Below are 22,080 nucleotides of genomic sequence, written 5' to 3' on the forward strand. Positions count from 1 at the left end.
CATGTGATAAGTTAGGTTTAAGTAAGATCTTAATCAAGGAGAGTGAGTTAGAGGGCCTTAGGGAAAGAATTTTGAGGCATAGTTCCTGGGCATCTGGAAACATAGGCACAAGTGTACGTCGCCAAATTTGCAGACAACACAGAAAAAGTAGAAAGGCAGTTTGTGAGAATTACAAAGTGTTCTAACAGAGGTATTGATAAGTTAAGTGGGCAAAATGTTGGCAAATGGAGTAAAGTGCAAAGTTGTTCATTTTGGAATGGAGAACAAAAGAACTGAATATTACTTAAATGAAGAAAAACTTCAGAAAGCTTCAACACAAGAGGACTTGCAGGTACTTGTGCATGAAACACAGAAAGATAGCACACAGATGCTGTAGATAATCAGGAAGGCCAATGGATTGTTGGCCTTTATTTCAAAGGGTTTGGAGTATAATAGTAGAGAAGTCTTACTGCAACTATACAAAGTACTGATAAGGCCACAAGTGCATACTCTGAGCAGTTTCAGTCCCTTAGATAAGGAAACATATTATTTCATTGGATGCAGTACAGAAGGGTTTCAGTAGGATGAACTCTGGTATGGAGGGATTGTCTTATGAGCAACGGTTAAACAGGTTGGGACTCTACTTGCTGTAATTTGGATGAATGAGAAGTGATCTCATTAAAACATATGTGATTCTTAAGGGGTTTGACAGGGTAAATGCTGAATAGCTATATCCCATTGTGGGAGAGTCTAGGACCAGATGGCATTATCTCAGAATAAAGGGGCACCAATTTATGGCTGATATGAGAAGGAATTACTTCTTTCAGAGGTATGAGAGTCTTTGGAACTGCTTGCCACATAGAGCTGTGGGGGAAGAATTCTTGTGTATATTTAAGGCTGAGATAGATTCTTGATCAGTAGGCGAATCTAGGGCTACAGGGAAAAGGCAGGAAAGTGGACTTCGCATGTCAGATCAGATAATGGTCACAGTGTATGGGGTAGTTCCTGGATTTCAGCATTTGAAACATGCGCATCTGGGCTTTAAATATGGTTCTGGTGTCATGGACATAACATGGGAGAATGTGAGGTTATGCACATTGGCAGGAAGAATACAGGAGCTGAATATTATTTAAGTGAAATAAGATTGTGGAAAGCTACAAAACAGAGGGAGTCCTAATCCATGAATCGTGAAATGTTAGCATGGAAGTTTAATGGGTAACAGGGAAGGCAAATGGAATCTTGGCCTTTACTTCAAAGGGAATAGAGTCGAGAAGTAGGGAAGTTTTTTCTAAAATTTTATAAGGCATTAGTCAGACTATAGTCACAATACTTTGAACAGTTTTGGGCCCATTATCTGTGAAAAGATATACTGGCATTGGAGGCAGTCTGGAGAAGGTTCACTAGGATGCTGCGTATGGAAGGACTGTCTTCTGAGGAGAGGTTAAATAAAATGGGCTGATACTCATTGCAATTTAGAAGAATGAGAGGACACCTTATTGAAACATACAAGATTCTTGGAAGACTTAACAGGATAGATGTGGAAAAGGTTGTTTCCCTGCGATAGGAGAGCCCAGTATCAGAGGGCACAATCTTAGACTAAGGGGTTGCATGTTTAAGAAAGCAGTGAGGAGGAATTTCTTCTCCAGAAGGTAGTCAGCGTGTGGAATTCTTTACTACAGAGAGTTGTCAGGGCTGGATTGTTAAACATATTCAAGGATGAGATGACAGATTTTCACTCAATGAAGGAATGACAAGTTATGGTAAAAAGGCAGGAAAGTGAAGTTGAAGATTATTAGATCAGCTGTGACCTCGATAAATGTCAGAAGAGACTCAATGGGCTGAATGGTCTACTTGTGCTCCTAGGTCTAATGGCTTTATGGCTTAGTGCACACTGGAAGGCCCTGGTGATTACATTTCTGCCTGTATGATTCCTTGAGAAAGATGCCCAAGAATATGGTTGAATAATTAATGAGGTTAAGAGTGGAAGATTGTCGGAGAAAAGTCTCTCCAAGCCATGGATGACTGGGCACCATGAATCTCACTCAAATCTCATTCAAGGGAAGGTAATGGCCTAGTGGTATTAACATGAGACTATTAGTCCAGAGACCCAGGTAATGTTCTGGCAACTAGGGTTCAAATCCCATCATGGCAGATGTTGTAATTTGAATTCAGTAAAAATCTGGAATTACGAGTCTAATGATGACCATTACTGATTGTTGGAAAAACCTGTGTGTTTCACTAATGCCCTTTAGGGAAAGAAACTGCTGTCTTTACCTGGTTAGGCCTCCATGTGACTCCAGACAATATGGTTGGCTCTTAACTGCCCTCTGGTGATTAGTGATGTGCAATAAATGCTGACCTAGCTAGCAACTTCCAATTCCTGTGAATGAATATAAAGAACTTTAACTAAACACGAAAATTCTGCCCCTAATTTTTGTAACTTTGACTGTGAAACTTCTACATTGTGTTACATACACGTCTGGTTGCCTGTTGCACTTTATTTGTTCTGGAATTTTGGGTGTTTCTAGCTGAGTGCTCCTAATTGCTCCTGAAAAGATGGTGGTAAATTGTCCCCTTGAACCACTGCAGTTTTAGGAATCCAGAGAATGCCCCTAATTTTAAGGAGGGAATGCTGGGCCTTTGATCCAGTGACAGTGAGGGAACTGCAATATTTTTCCAAGTCAGGATACTGAGTGGCTCGAAGGGGACCTTGCCAAAGGTGGTGTTCCCTTGAATCTGCTGCCCCAGTCCTTTTTTGTGGTAAAAGTCATGGGGTTGAAGGTTTTCAGGGTTCAAGTAGGAGATGGGATATCAATCAAGTGGATTGTTTCATCCCGGATGGTGTCAAGCTTCTTGAATATCGTTAGAACTGCACCCAGTGGGTATTCTATCACACTTCTTACTTTGCCTTACGGATGTTGAACAAGCTAAGTTGAGTCAGGAGGTGAAGAAATCCTAACCTTTGACTTGATTTTATAGGCATAGTATTTATATGGCTAGGCTAGTTCAGCCTCTGGTCACTGATAACCCCCAGGATGTTGATAGTCAGGCATTCAGCAATGATATTATGATCAGACATTGGGGATAAATGGTATTTCCTGTAACTGGAGATAGTTATTGCCTCGCTCCTTATGCCTCCATTTTTCCATGCTCTGCTGTTGTCTATATCCCTCTGCAACTTCTTTATTTATCTTCCTCATTGAGCACATTCCCACCTAATTTAGTTTTTTTTCAGCAAGATCTGGATAATTTGCTTAAAGCCTTTGTGTAGATCAGCAACACAGAATGGCAATAGTGGAGGTCCCAGCATAGATCCCTGCATCCCACAGCTTGCTGCTGTGAAAATGCCCCATTTGTCTCTATTGTCTGCTTCCTGTCCCTTAGCCAATCCTATGTCCATGCGAATATATTATTCCCAACTCCATCAGTCCTTGTCTTTTGTGTGGCACAGTATTGAATGCCTTTTGAAAAACCTTATATGCTGTACTTTCTAGTTTTATACAGAAAAGCTCACTACATCAGTATTATATCCCAGAGTTTTATAGTGACTGGCTGCTCACTACCATTCATGTACCCAAATGTTGTACAGTGGCAGACCAGTCCCCATCTGTACTGTACATAAATGTTATACAGTGACAGACCTGTCCCCACCAGTACTGTACACCAGTGTTATACAGTGACAGGCATATCACCAACTCAACTGTACCCCACTGTACACAGTGACAGACCTGTCCCCGCCAGTGCTGTGCCCTAGTGTTATACAGTGACAGACCTGTCCCCACCAGTATTGTACCCCAGTGTTATACAGTGACATACCTGTCCCCGCCAGTGCTGTGCCCTAGTGTTATACAGTGACAGACCTGTCCCTACCAGTATTGTACCTCATTGTCATACAGTGATAGACTTATCCCCACCAGTACTGTATCCCTGTATTACACAGTGACAGGCCCTTTACCACCGTTTCTGTATCCAAATGTTATAGTGACAGACCTGTCCCCGCCAGTCCTATACCCAGTGTTAGACAGTGACAGACCTGTCCCCACCCGTACTGCACACCAGTGTTACACAGTGACAGACCTGTCCCCACTCGTACTGTACACCAGTGTGATACAGTGACAGACCTGTTCCCACCAGTATTGTATCCCAATGTTTTAAGGTTTTAATACTCTCTCTAGGCATGACCCATGCTTAAAAGGACAGCTTCTGTAAATTTATTGTGGGTGTTTTTTCCAGTTCAAATGAACACTGTGAAACTTTCTCACACCCACACTGTTCTTTTGAGTGTTTTTCTCTATGTAAATCGTCTCACTCACCTGCTTTGTTCTAAGATTTCTTTAAAATTCCTTTTCAGGGTGTGGGTGTTGCTAGTAAGGGCAGTATTTTTAGTCTGTCCCCAGCTGCTCAGAGCTGGTGGGTCCTCTTTCTTCAATTGTTTGTAATTCCAGTTGAATTACAGAGCCTGTGCAGAGAGTTAGCCATGATGTGAAGCTGCCGGTGTCGTTCTGGGGTGGACAGGGGCAGAAATTATGTGACAGTTATAGTCCAACAGGTTTATTTAACACAAGCTTTCAGAGCCTTGGTCCTTCTTCAGGTGTTAGTGAGAGAGTTAGTATCAGACACAGAATTTGTAAGTAATAGATCAAAGGGTCACACCATTGTTGAGGATGTTCTAAACAAACCTAAGATGCTGGTAAATCTTCAATCAGTTAGAAGGTTTTAATTGATTAATATGTTTATGTAAATCCCTGATTATCTTTCAAGTCATAGTCTTGAGAGAACTAAAGGTTTCATCAGAGTAAAGAAGAGGTGACATTTTAGGTAAGATAATGCATGTTAGGTGCGAGACCTTGTTTGGAATCGGTTTGTGTTTTGGTTTGGAATCAGAATTGCCGAGCACAAGCTGACAGCCAAGCCTGGTACTGATGGAAACAGCCTCAATCAGGATCTCTCTCTCTCTCTCTCTCTCTCTCTCTCTCACACACACACACACACACACACACACACACACACACACACACACACACACACACTCGGAAATACAGCTGGTCCGGCTCCAAGCTAAACCACAAGCAGATGCCGCCTGACATGCATTGTTTGACCTGAACTGTCACCTCTTCTTCACACTGATAAAACCTTTACGTCTCTCAGGAGCATGCCTTGAAACTCTCTAACTGATTAAAGATTTAACAGCATCTTAAGTTTGTTTAGTACATCCTCATCAATGGTGTGAACCTTTGATCAATTACTTATACATTCTGTGTCTGATACTACCTCTATCACTAACACCCGAAGAAGCTCTGAGGCTCTGAAAGCTTGTGTTGTTAAATAAACCCGTTGGACTATAACCTGGTGTCATGTGATTTCTGACCTTGTGCAAGAGTGGTCAATGCTAACTATGTTAGTTTGGGTTTGGCGTCATGTACAGGCCCGGACTGTGCACGATAGAGGTGGGTGAGTTCAAAACTTGAGACCATATTTTTAAGGTGAGAAGGGAAAAGTGTAAAAGACATTTGGACAGCTACATGAATAGGAAAGATTTAGAGGGATATGGGCCAAATGCAGGCAAGAGGGACATTTTTTGTTTGGGGAAACTTAGTCGACATGAGTGAGTTGGACTGAAGGGTCTGTTTCTGTGCTGCACGACTATGTGTCCCCATGTCTCCAGGGCTCCTTACCTAAAGAATATGAAAGCAACAGTTATGGATTTGAACAGTAAATGACCATTTTTTAAAAAATCTGAATGAAAAGTAATAAACATGACAGAAATCAGAGAGGGTTACTTTGTTTCAGGAGGCAGTCACATTTCTTTGCTGAAAGTTTTAAATGTCAGGGACGGCAAGTTATAACCTTGTGCCTGGCAGGAGTGGAGGACCAATTTAGATTCTTCGAATCCCTACAGTGCAGAAAGAGGACATTTGGCCTATTGAAATAGAACATTACAGCACAGGAACACCCTTGTGGTACACCACTAGTAACTGGTCTCCAGGATGAACATTTTCCATCAACTACCACCCTCTGTCTTGTTTCAGAAAGCCAATTTCCGATCCAAACTGCTATATCTCCCACAATTCCATTCCTCCGCATTTTGTACAATAGCCTATTGTGGGGAACCTTATCGAACACCTTGCTGAAATCCATATACACCACATCAACCGGTTTACTCTCATCTATCTGTTTGGTCCCCTTCTCACAGAACTCAATAAGGTTTGTGAGGCACGACTTTCCCTTCACAAAACCGTGCTGGCTATCCCTAATCAATTTATTCTTTTCTAGATGATTATAAATCCTATCCCTTATAACCTTTTCCACCACTTTACCAACAACTGAGGTAAGGCTCACTGGTCTATAATTACCAGGGTTGTCTCTACTCCCCTTCTTGTACACTGACCCTTCTTGAAGTCTGCACTGACCCTCTGAAGAACATCCCACCCAGATCCTAACATACATAAGCCCATATCTACCATTTAACCCAACTAACCTGCATATCTTTGGACGTCATGGACAATTTAGTACGGCCAATTCACCCTAACGTGGACATCTTTGGACTATGGGAGAAAACTGGCGCACCAGGAAGAAACCAGGCAGACACAGGGGAAACATGCAAACTCCCCACATATAACTTGGAATGATGGAAAAGCTGAGGGATGATCAACATGTTTCTGATGAAGGTTCTAGGCCCGAAACAGCTGCCTTTGTGCTCCTAAGATGCTGCTTGGCCTGCTGTGTTCATCCAGCTCTACGCTTTGTTATCTCGGATTCTCCAGCATCTGCAGTTCCTATTATCTCTGTAAGTGGTGCTTGCTCTTTGGATGAGCAAACTGACCATAGCACTGTGGTGCTGACTGCCATTCAAATGAGGATATGACAAGGAATGCGATTACAGTAGGAATCAGTTTAATCAGGCTGTTGATGCTGTTCCATGCAGCCATGAAGGTTGTGTTGCTGTTCTAGTCTCAGAGTGTCGAGAATTTCCTTGCGACTGGAGGTAAATCTGGAGCAGGAAGGGTTCAGTCGTCATGGTTGATGTAGCAAACAGCAACGGAAGTGGAACTGAGGAAAATTAGCAATGAATGAAAGCACAGAACCTCAGACAAGCTCTGGATGTTTGTGCGAATTATGACCAAATTTACATTGGGTTGATCATGTTAGGGAATTAAGTCTGTGGCACAACAGGTATCAGTATTCAGTAAAGAAGGAGTTGTACTCTCGGACTGAGCTTCATAATCCACCGGTGAGTCATATGACAAGACCGGTGGACGGTTCTTTAAACTGAGTAGGAGGGTCTGAGTATGTTGCGAGGATGGGTTTGAGGGAATAGTGTAAATTTAAAGAGAAAATTTGGGTCAGTAAAGCATGTAGTGACATAGAGTTTCTTTTATCATAGTTTCATTGTTATTTTAATATGTACATCTTTGAATACCTATAAGTAACTGTGAGGGGCCTCTCGTGGCTGGAGAGACTGTGTTGGATTATTTTGGATATTCACAGAGCTATTCTCCACCTTGTTATTGTTGGCACTTCGAGGAACCTCTGAAGCTACATCACCTTGGGCCATTTTCTGGACAGGTTGTATGTTGTGGAAGTTGGTGTGAATGGTCTTTGAAGGATCCTAACCTAAATTTCAGTTCTTACCTCCGTGTCAACTTCATGGCACTAGTGTTTTTTTCAAAGAGTTAGTCTACATTGTTGATGTTTGTAACACTCACATTAATGGTGTCCTCAGTGATAATGGGAATTGCAGATGCTGGAGAATCCAAGATAACGAAATGAGAGGCTGGATGAACACAGCAGGCCCAGCAGCATCTCAGGAGCACAAAAGCTGACGTTTCGGGCCTAGACCCTACATCAGAGATGGTGTCCTCATATCATTTTTACTGACCACTTTGTTATTATTTGCCCTTGGTTTCGACATTGAAGATCTGATTAGGGATATTGCATTAATCCCCAAGAAAAGCATGGCTTCTAAATTGAATTTTATGGAGGAGATCATCACGCCATTGGACCCAAAATGACGGAGGATCTCAGAAATGAAAACATAAAATGCTGGAAACACTCAAAAGGTCCGGCAGCAACAACAGCAAGAGAAACAGAATTAATCATCAAAAACCACAGGGACAATTTTTAAATTTTCCCCAGATAATGCCCTTAAAACCCCAAAGTAGATCAGTTTCTGGAGTGACCAAAATTTGCCCCATTGCTGAAACTGACAGACTCACTGAGGAGTTGTTCCTCCAATCACAGGCTGCTTCTCTCAAGTGCTTACAGTTGATAGGTTCACTGGAGAGGAAGACTAATAAAGGGAAGGGTAAATGGGAGTTTAAGGGGGAGAACAGCTCGACAGGTAGGTAAGGATGGAAACTTAATTGGAAAGTTTGCGAAAGGAGGAGGTAGTGGTTACAAGTGCTGTGTGGGGAAAGTAAGGTGGTAGTTATGAGGGAAGAGGGAGATTGCAAATTAGAAAAAACAGTTTTAAAATGGTCAAAAGATATCCATCTATGTGGGAATCAGGAAAGCCCGAAATGATTGAGGAAATAATTTCCTTGCAAATGCATGTGAAATATCTAGCTTAAATTTACATAACCTCATGAGCTGCGATTTGCAGACAAAAGTAATGGTTACTCTTGTAATAAGCCGCATTGCATCAAGTGTTAAATTTAAACCTGAGATTGAAATCTAAGATGCAGTAAAAAAGGGTAGTAACTACCTGGTTACAATCTTCAAGCTTTGTGTATATCCTTTTAAATTGCATTAGCAGTGATCATATCAGTCCGCGGAAGATGCCTTTTGGGTGATGAATTATTTTCTTTGTAGAAGTGCTTGTCAGCCAGGTTGCAAAAATAAAACTTTTGTTGCCTACTTACGCATATTCTCTTGTGCCAATATAAATTCTCAGGGCCAATAAAGTTAATGTTTACATAGAACATAGAACATTACAGTGCAGAACAGGCCCTTCGACCCTCGATGTTGTGCCGACCTGTGAACTAATCTAAGCCCATCCCCCTACACTATCCCATCATCATCCATCTGCTTATCCAAGGACTGTTTAAATGCCCCTAATGTGGCCCAGTTAACGACATTGGTAGGCAGGGTGTTCCACACCCTTACCACTCTCTGATGAAGGGTCTAGGCCCAAAATGGTAGCTTTCCTGCTCCTAAGATGCTGCTCGGCCTGCTATGTTCATCCAGCTCTACTCCTTGTTATCCAAGAAGACATGCTGTTGACTTAAAGCAAAAATGAGCAAAAAACCAAAGCAAGCATGCTACTTTTAAATTTTTAGGCTGAATGAACATGCTGTATTCATACAAAGATTGCAAAATTTAGGGTAGAGCTACAGCAAGCAATTCAGAAGGTTAATGGAACATTGGTCTTTATTTCAAGGTAATTGCAGAACAGTAATAAAGAAGTTTTCTTATGGTTGTGCAGGACTTTAGTGAGATTACATCTGGAATACTGTGTCACTGTGTCTCTAATTTTTAAGGAAGGATACACTTGTATTGGAGATAGACTAGCGAAAGGTCAGGAGATTGATTCCTGTGACAAGATGCTAAGTAAATTAGATCAGTAATTCTCTCGTGTTTGGAAGGTGGAGAGGTAATATCCTTGAGATGTACAAGATTTGAAAAACTCTTGACAGAGTTGACACACTGTGGAATTGATTTGCCCTGCCGAGATATCCAGAATTGAGAGCAGAAGGTGAGGTGAAGACCCTGTGACAGGCAGTCACCATCACTGAGAGGAGCGGGTGAGGTGAAGACCCTGTGACAGTCAGCATCACTGAAAGGAGCGGGTGAGGTGAAGACCCTGTGACAGGCTGTCGTCATCACTGAGAGGAGCGGGTGAGGTGAAGACCCTGTGACAGTCAGCATCACTGAGAGGAGCAGGTGAGGTGAAGACGCTGTGACAGTCAGCATCACTGAGAGGAGCAGGTGAGGTGAAGACCCTGTGACAGTCACCATCACTAATAGGAGCAGGTGATGTGAAGACCCTGTGACAGTCACCATCACTGAGAGGAGCAGGTGAGGTGAGGATCTAGAGACTGCAGGGACCAATTCTGGAGAACTTTGAATGTCACTAGACAAAAAGGCCAGGATTAAAAAATATTGGCAGATACGTAGGGGTCAATATGGCAGAGTCCGTAAACATAGGAACAGAAATAGGCCAGTCAATGAGATCATGTGTGGCCTGACCCTACAAATCAACCCAATGACTCGTATCCCTTAGTTCCTTAGTTTAACAGAAATTTATCGATTTCAGATTTAATTTATCGGGCATCAACAGCCATTTGTGGAAGAGAGTTCTAAATCTTAACCACCCTTTGTGTGTAGGAGTGCTTCCAAACATCTTTCCTGAACTATCTGGCCCTAATTTTAAGAAAATGCCCGCTAATTCTGGAATCTCCAATCAATGGCAATCTTTTTCTTTATCTATCCTGTCTCTTCCTGTTAATATCTTGAAAACTTTGATCAAATGACACCTTAACCTTCTAAATTCGAGAGAAACAGGCCTAATATATATAAGCTCTTCTCAGAAATTAACTCCTGAAGTCCAGGTATTATTCTTGTAAACCTACATTGTACTACCTTCAAGGCCAGTTTACCCTCCCTAAGGTATAGTGCCCAAGTCTGCGCACAGTACTTCGAGTGGGGTCGAACCAGGGTTTGTATAGCTGCAGCATAACTTCTGTGTCTTAATACTCTCGTCCTCTAGAATTCCATTAGCTTTCTTGATTATTTTCTGCACCTGTTCATGACATTTTAAAGGTCTGTGCACCAGAACCCCCAAATCCTATTTGACATCCACTATGTTTAACTTCATTCCATCTAGACAGCACCCTCACATGTCCTTTCTCGCTCCAAAGTGGATAGCCTTACATTTGAACTCTCCATTGAACCCTCCATCTGCCCATTCAGGCAGCCTATCAATATCCACTTGTAATTTTATGCTATCATCTACAATGTCTGCAATACCATGTGTCATCAGCAAATTTTGATAAATGACTTTCAGTACTATTATACAAGCTGTTAATAAATAATGTGAATAATTGAGGCCCTAACACAGATCCCAGTGGAACATCACTAGTCACGTCTTGCCAAAACAAAAACAAAAAGTGCGGGGGGGGCTGAGAAAATAAATTAGGAAAGCAAAGACATTTCATGACAAAGCATCAGTGGATTGAATACCAAAGGTTTTATTTTTAAAAAAATATATAAAAAGCAAGAGAATAACTATGGATAGATAAAGGTCCAGCAGGGATCAGAGAGGTAATCTATATGTTAGCCTGGAAAAGCATGAGGTAATGCACTGAGGAAGAGGTTAAAAAGGCAAGAAATACATTATGATTAGTAGGACCCTGCAAAGTACTGAAGATCAGTGGAAAACCAACAAAAACAGAAATTACTAAAGAAACTCAGCTGGTCTGGCAGCATCTGTGAAGAGTAACAGCATTAACATTTTGAGTCACTTCTTCAGAACTCGACTCTGGACTCAACATTCATGTCGTGTTTTCTTCACAGATGTTGCCAGAGCAGCTGAGTTTCTCCAGCAATTTCTATTTATTCTTTTTTCAGGTTTCCAGCATCTGCAGTTCTTAGCTTGACTCACGATCAGAGGGATTTTGGTTTTTTGTATCCACAGATCCTTTAAGGTACCAGGGCGGGTAGATCAAGTGATTGAGATGACATATGGGATACTTGTCTTTATTCACCAAGACAAAGAATGGAAGAGCAAGGCAGTTGTGCTAGAACTGTATAAAATATTTGTTAGTCCACAACTGGAGTCCTGTGCATAGTTCTGGTCACCACATTATAAGAATGATGTGACTGCACTGGAGTTGGTAAAGAGGAGATTTACCAGAATTCTCCCTGGGTTAGACGTTCTAAGATATGAGGAAAGCTTAATAGAGTAGGGTTAATGTCCTTGGAGCAGTGAAGGTTAAGAGTGGACTTGACAGAAGTGTATCTGACGATGAGGGACACAGATGGAGTGGATAGGAAAGATCAATAACCAGGTGCTAAAGAATTAAGCTATGAGGTAGAAGGCTAAAACAGGAGTTGAGAATTTGTCTCTCTCTGCATGGTGGGAAACTGGATCTCACTGCCTGAAAGGGTGATTGAGTGAGAAATTGTTGCTACATTTGAAAAAGTAAGAACTGCCGATGCTGGAGTCAGAGATAACACAGTGTGGAGCTGGAGGAACACAGCATGCCAGACAGCATCAGAGGTGCAGGAAAGCTGACGTTTCGGGTCGAGACCCTTCTTCAGAAATGGGAGTAGGGGGAAGGGAGCTCAGAAATAAATAGAGAGAGGAGAGGGAAGATGAACAGTTTGTTTCCCACCTGTCCATTCCTCCACCCTCACTGACTAATCCCCACCGCTGCCTATCTGCACTCACATATCACCATCCCATCTACCCTCCCCAGGCCACCTCCCCTCCCTCTATTTATTTCAGAGCTCCCTTCCCCCACCCCCATTTCTGAAGGAGGATTCGGACCTGAAACGTCAGCTTTCCTGCTCCTCTGATGCTGCTGGCCTGCTGCACTCCTTCACCTCCACACATGTTATCTTTTAACATTTGAGTATGTTTTAGACATTTACTTGTGTTCCAGAAACTAAAGGGCTATGGACCAAGAGCTGAGATATGGGACTAGTGTAGTGAGATCTTTTTGACCAGTGTGGATACAAGGAAGTGAATGGCTTCATTCAGTGCCATAGGTATCTATGCATGGGGAGGGGCTCATTCTCAGGATTGGGGCCCAATCACTTAGGACCCTGATGATGAAAAAACTTTCTTCACTGACAGGGTTATGAAATGCCCATCTTTGTCCATCATTGAATATATTTAAATTTGGGATGGACAGTCTTTTGATTTTTTTCATGCATCGAGGGAATGGACGGTAAGCTGGACACAAAGACCAAGATCTCATTGAATGGGATATGTTCTAATCAACCAGTTTAGAAATGTTATTACGAATTGTTGGAACAGGTGGGACTTAAATACTGGTCTCCTGGTTCAGAGGTAGGGACACTACCTCTGCACCACAAGAGCCTTTGAACATTACTGGACAGGAGAGCAAGTTCAATACACCTATTTTTCTTGTACTTATAGTTCCTTACTGCTCTAATGGGATTTGAATTCAAGCTTAATCAATGTCTGTTTGCTACGAGATCAACGGTACCGCATATATTTGTGTTATGTAAACTGATTTGGTATGCTTGGGGTAACTGTGTCATGGATCATTGCCACTTAAGTTTCCAAAGGTCATGTGATAGTTTGTATTTTATGGTCTTTTCTATTTAACATCAGCCTGTAGATTGCTTGTTAGAGGCATGAATATCATTTTAAAATCGTTAAAAATACTGCTATATTTAAGTCAGGTGATATAAAATATAACAGTCTGAATGCACTGTGCTGAGTTATAGAAATCCTTATCTCCCTTTATTTGAAGTTTCTTAATAAAAGCTTGCTTCGTTATCGTGTTGTTGTTAATGTACACACATTGCGACACTAACCTCAGTAACTGCTTCTATCATGAACTGCTGCTGAGCTCTCACCTAGCAGCAACCTTACTTTCCACAAATGTTTAATGGCAGTGTTTTGAGAAGTTTTGAAAAATCTGCAAAGCATTTGGATCGATTTCTGTCTTCTGCTACAATCAGCCAGAAGCTAGCATACGGAAAGGTTGCCAGTTATAGTGAGGACTTGGCATTGAAGTGACACGAGGTGGATCTGAAAATGGGCCAGCAGAGGGAGACTAAATAAATTGGAGATTGAGGTGACAGTGGACAGACGTGGCCACTTCCTCTGCATTTTCGAGTTTCCCTCTGAGGTGAGAAAGCCCACTCAGCTTCCTGCAGCACCCCCTGTCCATCCACTAACTATTATCAGGAGGAAAAGGTCAGATTCTGTTTCATTATTTCCAACTTCTGAATAACCTTTCAACAGTCTATATTCAGATTCATCCTAGAACTGTTACAGGCAGCTTGATTTTGAACTGAATCAGCCTGACTGTAAGAAAGCAAATCATAAGCCTAAGAATAAAGATTTCAGTCGTGCCTGTGAAAATTCCCAAATTTTGGACAGATCCTTCTTGAAGATTATATATTACCATTTAGGCCTGAACTGGAGCCTTGAGGGAAGTTCTGGCCTTCACACTTAGAGGAGATATAGATGCCTTAGAAATGTTATTAGGATACTATGAGAAATGGTTGGGATAGAGCAGATTGGAAACATTCTAACTAATCTTCTCGCATCAGAAGATGTTAAATTTCATTGAGGTTATCTGGATGATGAGAGGTCTTGTTGAGAAGAAGGAGAAAGACTGTTCCCAAATGAATGTCAGCCAGCAGAATTTGCAGTTTTCAAACCAACAGTGGAAAGAGAAACCACAGGAAGATAAAGACTCTCTGAACATCAGTGTTGTGGCTGTCCTGCACATCAAGCACTGTAGCAGTTCAAGAAGGCAGTGTACTGCCATCTTCCCCGTGGCAACTGCACAGGACATAACTGGGCAAATTTCCCCATTTTCAGGTAGCCAGTAGTGTTGTGGCTGTACCACAACAGCTTAGTTAGAGTGGGCAATCAGTAGTGACCCAACTAGTGAAGCCATATTCCAAAAAGCAATGTTTGTTTTCGCGCAGAGAAGCATTGGGATCAGGAACAGTCTATGTACAGGATGAACTGCGGTATCTCATCAAAGCTCTTTCACCAGCACCTTCCAAACTTGTGATCTCTAAAACCTAAACTGTCAAGGAGAGCAAATGTATGGAAACAGCGCCACCTGTCCCTCATCAGCCTGATTTATATCTAACCATTGTATTGGAAATATATTAGCATTGCTCCATTACTTCTGATGGGACTCTAATTTCCTCCCTTACATGGGTGTACCTACATGAAATGGAATGCAACGGTTCAAGAAAGGAGCTCATCATTATCTTCTCAAGAGCAACTAGGATTGAGCAAAAACTGTTGGCGCTGCCAATGATACCAACTTCCCATGAATGAATTCAAGAAAACAGCTGAAGATGGTTGGGTCTAGGAGACTATTCTGGGAACTCCTGCAGGGATGGCTCAGAACTGAGGTGGCTGACTTCTGCCAACCACAACCATTTTCATTTGTGCCAGTCAAGAGTTTCCTGCCTGATTCTCATTGACTTCAATTTTGCCAGGTCTCCTTGAAGCCACATGCGACTGAATGTGTCCTTGATGTCAAAGGCTATCGCTCTCTCCTCACCTCTGCAATTCAACTGTTTTATCCATTTTTGAGCAGAAGCTGTAATGAGGTCAAGAGCTGATTGATTCAAAAGAAAACAAACTGGGTGTCCGTGAGCAGGCTATGTTCCTAAGCAAGAGCTGCTCAATAGCACTGTTGATGACCCCATTGATCACTTTACAGATGATCAAGAGTGGATTGGTTGGGTAGTAATTGACCAGATTGCATTTGTCCGGCTTTTCATGCACAGCACATACTGGATTGTGACACTGTGGAAAAAGCCCATTCTTGCATGTAAGTTTGCTACTGAAGCATACGGGCTGATGCTTTGAAACTTTAGGAAACAGATCTACATTAAATTTGTGTCAGAGATAATGGGAACTACAGATGCTGGAGAATCCAAGATAATAAAGTGTGGAGCTGAATGGTATCAATGTGGACTTCACCAGCTTCAAAATCTCCCCTTCCCCCACCGCATCCCAATACCAGCCCAGTTCATCCCCTCCCCCCACTGCACCACACAACCAGCACAGCTCATCCCCTCCACCCACTGCATCCCAAAACCAGTCCAGCCTGTCTCTGCCTCCCGAACCCGTTCTTCCTCTCACCCATCCCTTCCTCCCACCTCAAGTCGCACCTCCATTTCCTACCTACTAACCTCATTCCACCTCCTTGACCTGCCCATCTTCCCTGGACTGACCTATCCCCTCCCTACCTCCCCACCTACACTCTCCTCTCCACCTATCATCTTTTCTCTCCATCTTTGGTCCGCCTTCCCCTCTCTCCCTATTTATTACAGAACCCTCTCCCCATCCCCCTCTCTGATGAAGGGTCTAGGCCCGAAACGTCAGCTTTTGTGCTCCTGAGATGCTGCTTGGCCTGCTGTATTCATCCAGCTTCACATTTTATTGCATTAAATTTGAAAGGGTTAAACAATGCAGCTTTGACAGGTAGATATGAGCATAAGGAGCTGAAACTGCATATCAAGCTCTTGGGGAGATCATTTTCTTGGATTAATTTAAAACCCTTTGAGATAGGACGTCAGGTTGATAACTGAACAATTGCAACTGCTCGACAGAAAGCACGAAAGGCTGATGATTATGAGCTGATCCATAAAATTGAACCCTTTGGTTTGTTGCCCAAGAAGTTTAGAAGATGGGAGAATAAAACGAAGGCAAGTAGACAGGGTAAAAGAAAAGACATGCCCCATGATCCCTTCCTCTTACCAGAAAAGAAGATGCTGAGTGTGGAGGTAAAATCAAAGGCCTGTGTGCTTCCATTGTAATAAAATGGGATACCTTTGTTCAGAATGTCACAAGTTTCAAGGGAAGCCCATGGAACTTGCTGGAGTTCATAAGGGAAAGTTTAAAAAGTGAACTCAATGGAAAATACAGCAGCTTAAATTGTAGCTTGAACTACAACCAGGAAACCACAGGTGAGCACTGTTATGAGTGCAAGTGAGGTGTAAAAGGTAAATGAGCGATATGAGAGTTTTTGTTGCATGGAAAGTTAACACTTTACAGCGAAACAGCTGTAAAGCTATGCTGCTTCAGCTAAACACAACAATATTAAGAGATACAGGAGTTACTTGAGCTTTTTTTGCTGGAGGGAGATATAGATTTCCTTCCATTGAGCGAATGGAAGCCAAAGTGCTAAAAATTAGATATGTGGAGAGTATATCCCAGTTCTATTGTATAAAGTAAGATTAGAATGTGACATGTTGTTGGAATTACCTGGAAGTAGAGTTGATTTATTCCTGGCGAATGAATTGGCTAGAGTAAAGGAAATACCTTGAACCATATCGTGGAAAATTTGAATGAAGATACAGAGTATAAACCAAGTTTCATATTTTTTCCATTGTGTTTGGTGACCAGAGTAATGTGTAAACAAAGTCCATCACCACAGGTCATAGTAACACTACAAGCAGACATTAGAGTAGCCAAACATTATGTTAAGAATAGGGGTGATGTTTGGCATGCCTTTACTGCTTAAGGCTCAGAAAACAGATCCAGAGTTAGGTCCAGGCAGCTCAGATTGTAGCTGAGGCTGAATGAGCAATGGAGTTTTATATTATTTTAAGCATTAAGTTCTGATGAGAATGTGGAGATATTCTCATACTCCTACAGACTAAGAATAGATGTTGTTTATCAGATAGTGCTACTGCTGTGCTGTTGTAAAGTGTTATTGCAAATGGGTAACATATTGTTAATGCTGACTTTGTAACGTGAACCTCTGAAATTGAAATTCAGTGGTGCATACAAGGTTAAGATAGATACTACTGATCGTAGGAGGAAGGATTGCTTAGATCATGTGAATATGTTGAAACAATGTCAATATAGAGAAGAAGATCAGAAGGTGCAGGTGAGTCACGTGTAAGGTGGTAGAAGATGACAGGACAGTAAGAGTGAGATAGAAGGGGAAGTAGACAATGCTGATAACATACGGAACATAATTACAGGAAGAACAACACAAAAAATTAATAGGGTTATGTCAAAATTCATGAAATCTACAGATTCATCAGGGTGTACTATGTTAGTGTGACATCATGTGCATATGGAAAACTTCTTCCAATAAAACAGCACCTTTTTTAATTGAGCCAAGAGAAGCAAGTTCAGGCAGTAAAGAAGAGTCAGTACCTGAATGAATCTAGCCAACGTAGTTAGAGCTCACGGAGTTAGAGTGGTGTTAGTTCCTAAGGCAGATTGGTTGACTAGATTCTCCACAGACTACAGGAAAGTAAATACAGTAATGAAGACATTCCTAACTAATTCCTTGGTTACAAAGTTGTATTGTTAGGATTGGCTGTACCTAATTTCTTTCTAAAATTGGTCAACTGGGGAAATACTGACAAGTGCCTTTAATGTCAGAGCTGGATTATATCAATGTCAAGTTATGCCATTTGGATTTGAAAAAAAGGTCCAGCGACATGCTGAAAACTTATGAATTAAGTCATAGCTGACACATCTAACTGTACAGTTTATTTAGGCAATAGTGTAAAGTACACTAACAGCTGGGAAGAAGATGTAAAACAATTACAGGACCTGTATAAGCAATCTGCATTGGGATAGTATAACATTGGAAAGAAACTAAGTCAGAAGCATAATAATACTAATTAAGAAAGAGTTATCCACAGTTTAAGCAGATAATATGAAATTGTAATCACTTTAAGCTCATCAGAGTTTTAAAGAGTAAGGTCTGCCTGTCTCTTTCTCTCTGTCTCACCCTGTGTCTCTCTTTCACACACTTCTCATTACTTCCTCCCTCTACCTCGTGCCCCAGAAATGAGTTAGAAGGAACAACTTAGATGTTCTTAGAATGGGAACAAGGTTAGTAGGCTGTACCAGGGCATTCTGATTGAGACATGCAACAACAAGCTGTTGTTAGGTTAGTAAATTTGCAAACGACACCAAGGTTGGTGGAGTTGTGGATAGTGAAGAAGGATGTTGTAGGTTACAGAGAGACATAGATAAGCTGCAGAGCTGGGCTGATAGGTGGCAAACGGAGTTTAATGCAGACAAGTGTGAGGTGATGCACTTTGGTAGGAGTAACCAGAAGGCAAAGTACTGGGCTAAAGGTAAGATTCTTGGTAGTGTAGATGAGCAGAGAGACCTCGGTGTCCATGTACACAGATCCTTGAAAGTTGCCACCCAGGTTCACGGGGTTGTTAAGAAGGCATACAGTGTTTTAGCTTTTATTAATAGAGGGATCGAGTTCCGGAACCAAGAAGTTATGCTGCAGCTGTACAAAACTCTGGTGCGGCCGCACATGGAGTATTGCGTACAGTTCTGGTCATCGCATTATAAGAAGGATGTGGAAGCTTTGGAAAGGGTGCAGAGGAGATTTACTAGGATGTTGCCTAGTATGGAGGGAAGGTCTTACGAGGAAAGACTGAGGGACTTGAGGCTGTTTTTATTAGAGAGAAGAAGGTTGAGAGGTGACTTAATTGAGACATATAAAATAATCAGAGGGTTAGATAGGGTGGATAGGGAGAGTCTTTTTCCTAGGATGGTGACAGCGAGCACGAGGGGGCATAACTTTAAATTGAGGGGTGAAAGATATAGGACAGATGTCAGAGGTAGTTTCTTTACTCAGAGAGTAGTAAGGGAATGGAACGCTTTACCTGCAACGCTAGTAGATTCTCCAACTTTAAGTACATTTAAGTCGTCATTGGACAGGTGTATGGAGGAACATGGAATAGTGTAGGTTGGATGGGCTTCAGATCGGTATGTCAGGTCAGCACAACATCGAAGGCCGGAGGGCCTGTACTGTGCTGTTATGTTCTATGTTCTATGTTTCAGTTCAAACTATAAAGAGTGGGTGGATCATTTCTATTGTGTGTTTAAACATCTTTGAATCTGTGATGTAAAGGAATAAGGTGTTTTATTTTTCTTTGTTTCCTTTCATTTCTGTTCTGAATAAATTATTGTTTTATAGTTAAAATAAAGTTTACAACAATGTGTACTTATGTTTTAGTTAAAAATCACTTCGATTTTAAAAAAATAAGTGTGATCCATCCAGCCAGGTTTCTGTTCGGAATCTGACTTGTCCGGTACTAACACCATCTGGGCAATTCTCCCATAACAATCAGGACCATGAGATCACAATGACTTGCATCTCATCTGGGATCTTTGAATTGACGACAATGAAGTGGCGCTGAGACATAAAGTTGTTGTGCTGTGGGAAAGTTTGTTGCATGACGTTGGAAGATGATTTTCATGCTCTTTGCTAATAGCTTTCTGGAAGTGGGATCATATGACAGTGTGTTAATTAAAATCTTTGACTAAAGCTAAACTGAAGGATTTAGCAGATATAATGAAGTTAGAACTAAAATTCAGTCGAAGAAGATCTTTCAGGTGATTATGCAGCAGTAGAATTTGGAGAATGGAAATTGGGTTGTCATCAGGAAAATTACAAAAAAACAGAGCAAGGGACAGCATGGGTGAATTAATAAAACTCAAACTCCAAAAGGAGAAGGAAATTAGAGAACACGAGTTAGCAAAAGAAAAGCCTTAAATGTAAAGCTAAAGTGAAGCCATCATGTTCACAGAAGACCATAGGGGTGCTCAAGCAACAAGGTTGAGAAAACAGAAGTTTCATGGTAACCTCAGCCTGTGTGGGAATTGAATTCGCATTGATCCACTGCATCACAAACCAGCTGTCCAGCCAACTAAGCTAAATAATCCCCAACAAGAGGGAACGAGAAGGTAGCATCACAGATGATGATTCTGATTGCAGTGAAGGATTTGATTTAACTAAGCATCTGTGCTGAGTCCCTAAATGTATTGAGGAGGGAACTGAAAGGTATATTCCTTCATTGAGAAGGTAGCTGGACAAATGAAATGGCTGAATGAGATTTGAACCTTTATGTAACAGTATTGACAGGTACAGCTATGACAGTATGTACTCTTTGTGGGAAGAACAATCTGTAATGTGTGAGATTGTCAAAGAGGTAATGCTCAATGCTTATGAGATGTACCTAAAACTTATCAAATGAAATTTAGAATGTCAAGAAATAAACCTAATCAGACATTTGTGAATGTGGTAAGTGAGAAAGAAATGCTATGTGATCAGTGGTTTAGATTACACAAACTACAGAAATGTTTTGAGAATATATGGATAGAGAAAAGAATTCAGAAATAAATTGCTGCAAATTGAAAAACATACTTAGATGGACATCATGTATTCAAAATCAGAGAAGCAGCTGTTCCTGCAGATGCCTGTGTTATTTCTAATCGACAATAATAAGTAAAAAAGCATTTATATGGAAGCACAAGTAGAAATTAGAGAAGTAGAAAACTGGTGGATAGAATAGTTTTAAAGAACAAAAAGAACATGTGGATATGATAAAGAAGAAATGCTAGAATTGAAAAGAGTTGGAAAGAAATTAACTTGCCTTTTTAATAGGAGTGGACATACCAAAGGAAATTGTTGAAAATTATTGGCAGATTGATTGCAGCAATAGGACAGTCTAAGATCTTTTCAGGAAAGCTTACAACAGGAATGGAATTAGGTACTAATGTTATAGCAGTCATACTAAGGGGAAATGGTTTCTTCAAATGTATTAAAAAGAAAGAAATGACACAATATATTTATGTGAAACATATTTTGGAGATTGATAAGGAAAATCAGACAATTGGAAGTTGAAAATATTTTATCACAAAATGGAAAGTATTTCCATCTGCGTCAAATCAAGGAGCTAAACCAATAAAGGCATTGACAGACCTGGAGCAAGTCAGTCATTGATGTTGGCTGATGATGCCATTTGTTTTCCAGAAGGCTTATTGATGGAGAACATGTTAATTGCAGATATTCATGGTGGTATAAACCAGTCTCATTATATAAAGGAAGACTGAAGAGTGACTTAGTGACATTAAATTTGTAGTGGGAGTAGGAAAATAAATTCTCACAAGGGAATTGACATTATTTTGGGAAATGGCCTGGCAGATTCAAACATATTGGCTTCACCAAGAGTGGTAGGACAAGTAGAGGTAAAAGAGACTGAAATGTTACAAAAAGAACATCCCAGATTTATTCAGCAGGCCTGGCAACATCTGTGAGGAGAAATCAGAGCTAACATTGCAGATCTGGTGACTCTTCCTCAACAGTTCTGAGGAAGGGTCGCCAGACTTGAAATATTATCTCTGATTTCTCTTCAGATGCTGTCAGACCTGCTGAACTTTTTCAGCAATTTCTGTTTTTGTTTCTGATTTACAGCATCCACAGTTCCTTCAGTTCTTATCCGAGATTGATTCCTGGTTGTGTGATAACTTGTTCCTTCGCCCATAAAACTAAGCGGGGAGAAGGGGAATCTGTGAAACAGAAGATTATTTGGAAGTCCTGTGATAGGGTTCGGCTTTGAAAATTGAATTAAACAGATGGAGGCAAAGTGAAT

General features: G+C 41.2%; 1 protein-coding gene across 7 annotated transcripts in view; it reads left to right on the forward strand.

Moving 5' to 3' along the window:
- Positions 1-22,080, forward strand: part of lpp (LIM domain containing preferred translocation partner in lipoma) — a 371,701-nt gene that overhangs the window by 156,447 nt on the left and 193,174 nt on the right. The window contains exon 1 of one of the 7 annotated variants that reach the window (XM_059651173.1): positions 17,474-17,549. The exons of the other annotated variants lie outside the window; for them this stretch is intronic. The gene's annotated coding sequence lies outside the window, so the exon portion shown is untranslated. Of the gene's footprint in view, positions 1-17,473; positions 17,550-22,080 lie in introns of those variants that run through there. 7 annotated transcript variants of the gene reach the window in all.

This window comes from Stegostoma tigrinum, chromosome 14, assembly GCF_030684315.1.
Source record: "Stegostoma tigrinum isolate sSteTig4 chromosome 14, sSteTig4.hap1, whole genome shotgun sequence".
Lineage (NCBI taxonomy): Eukaryota > Metazoa > Chordata > Chondrichthyes > Orectolobiformes > Stegostomatidae > Stegostoma > Stegostoma tigrinum.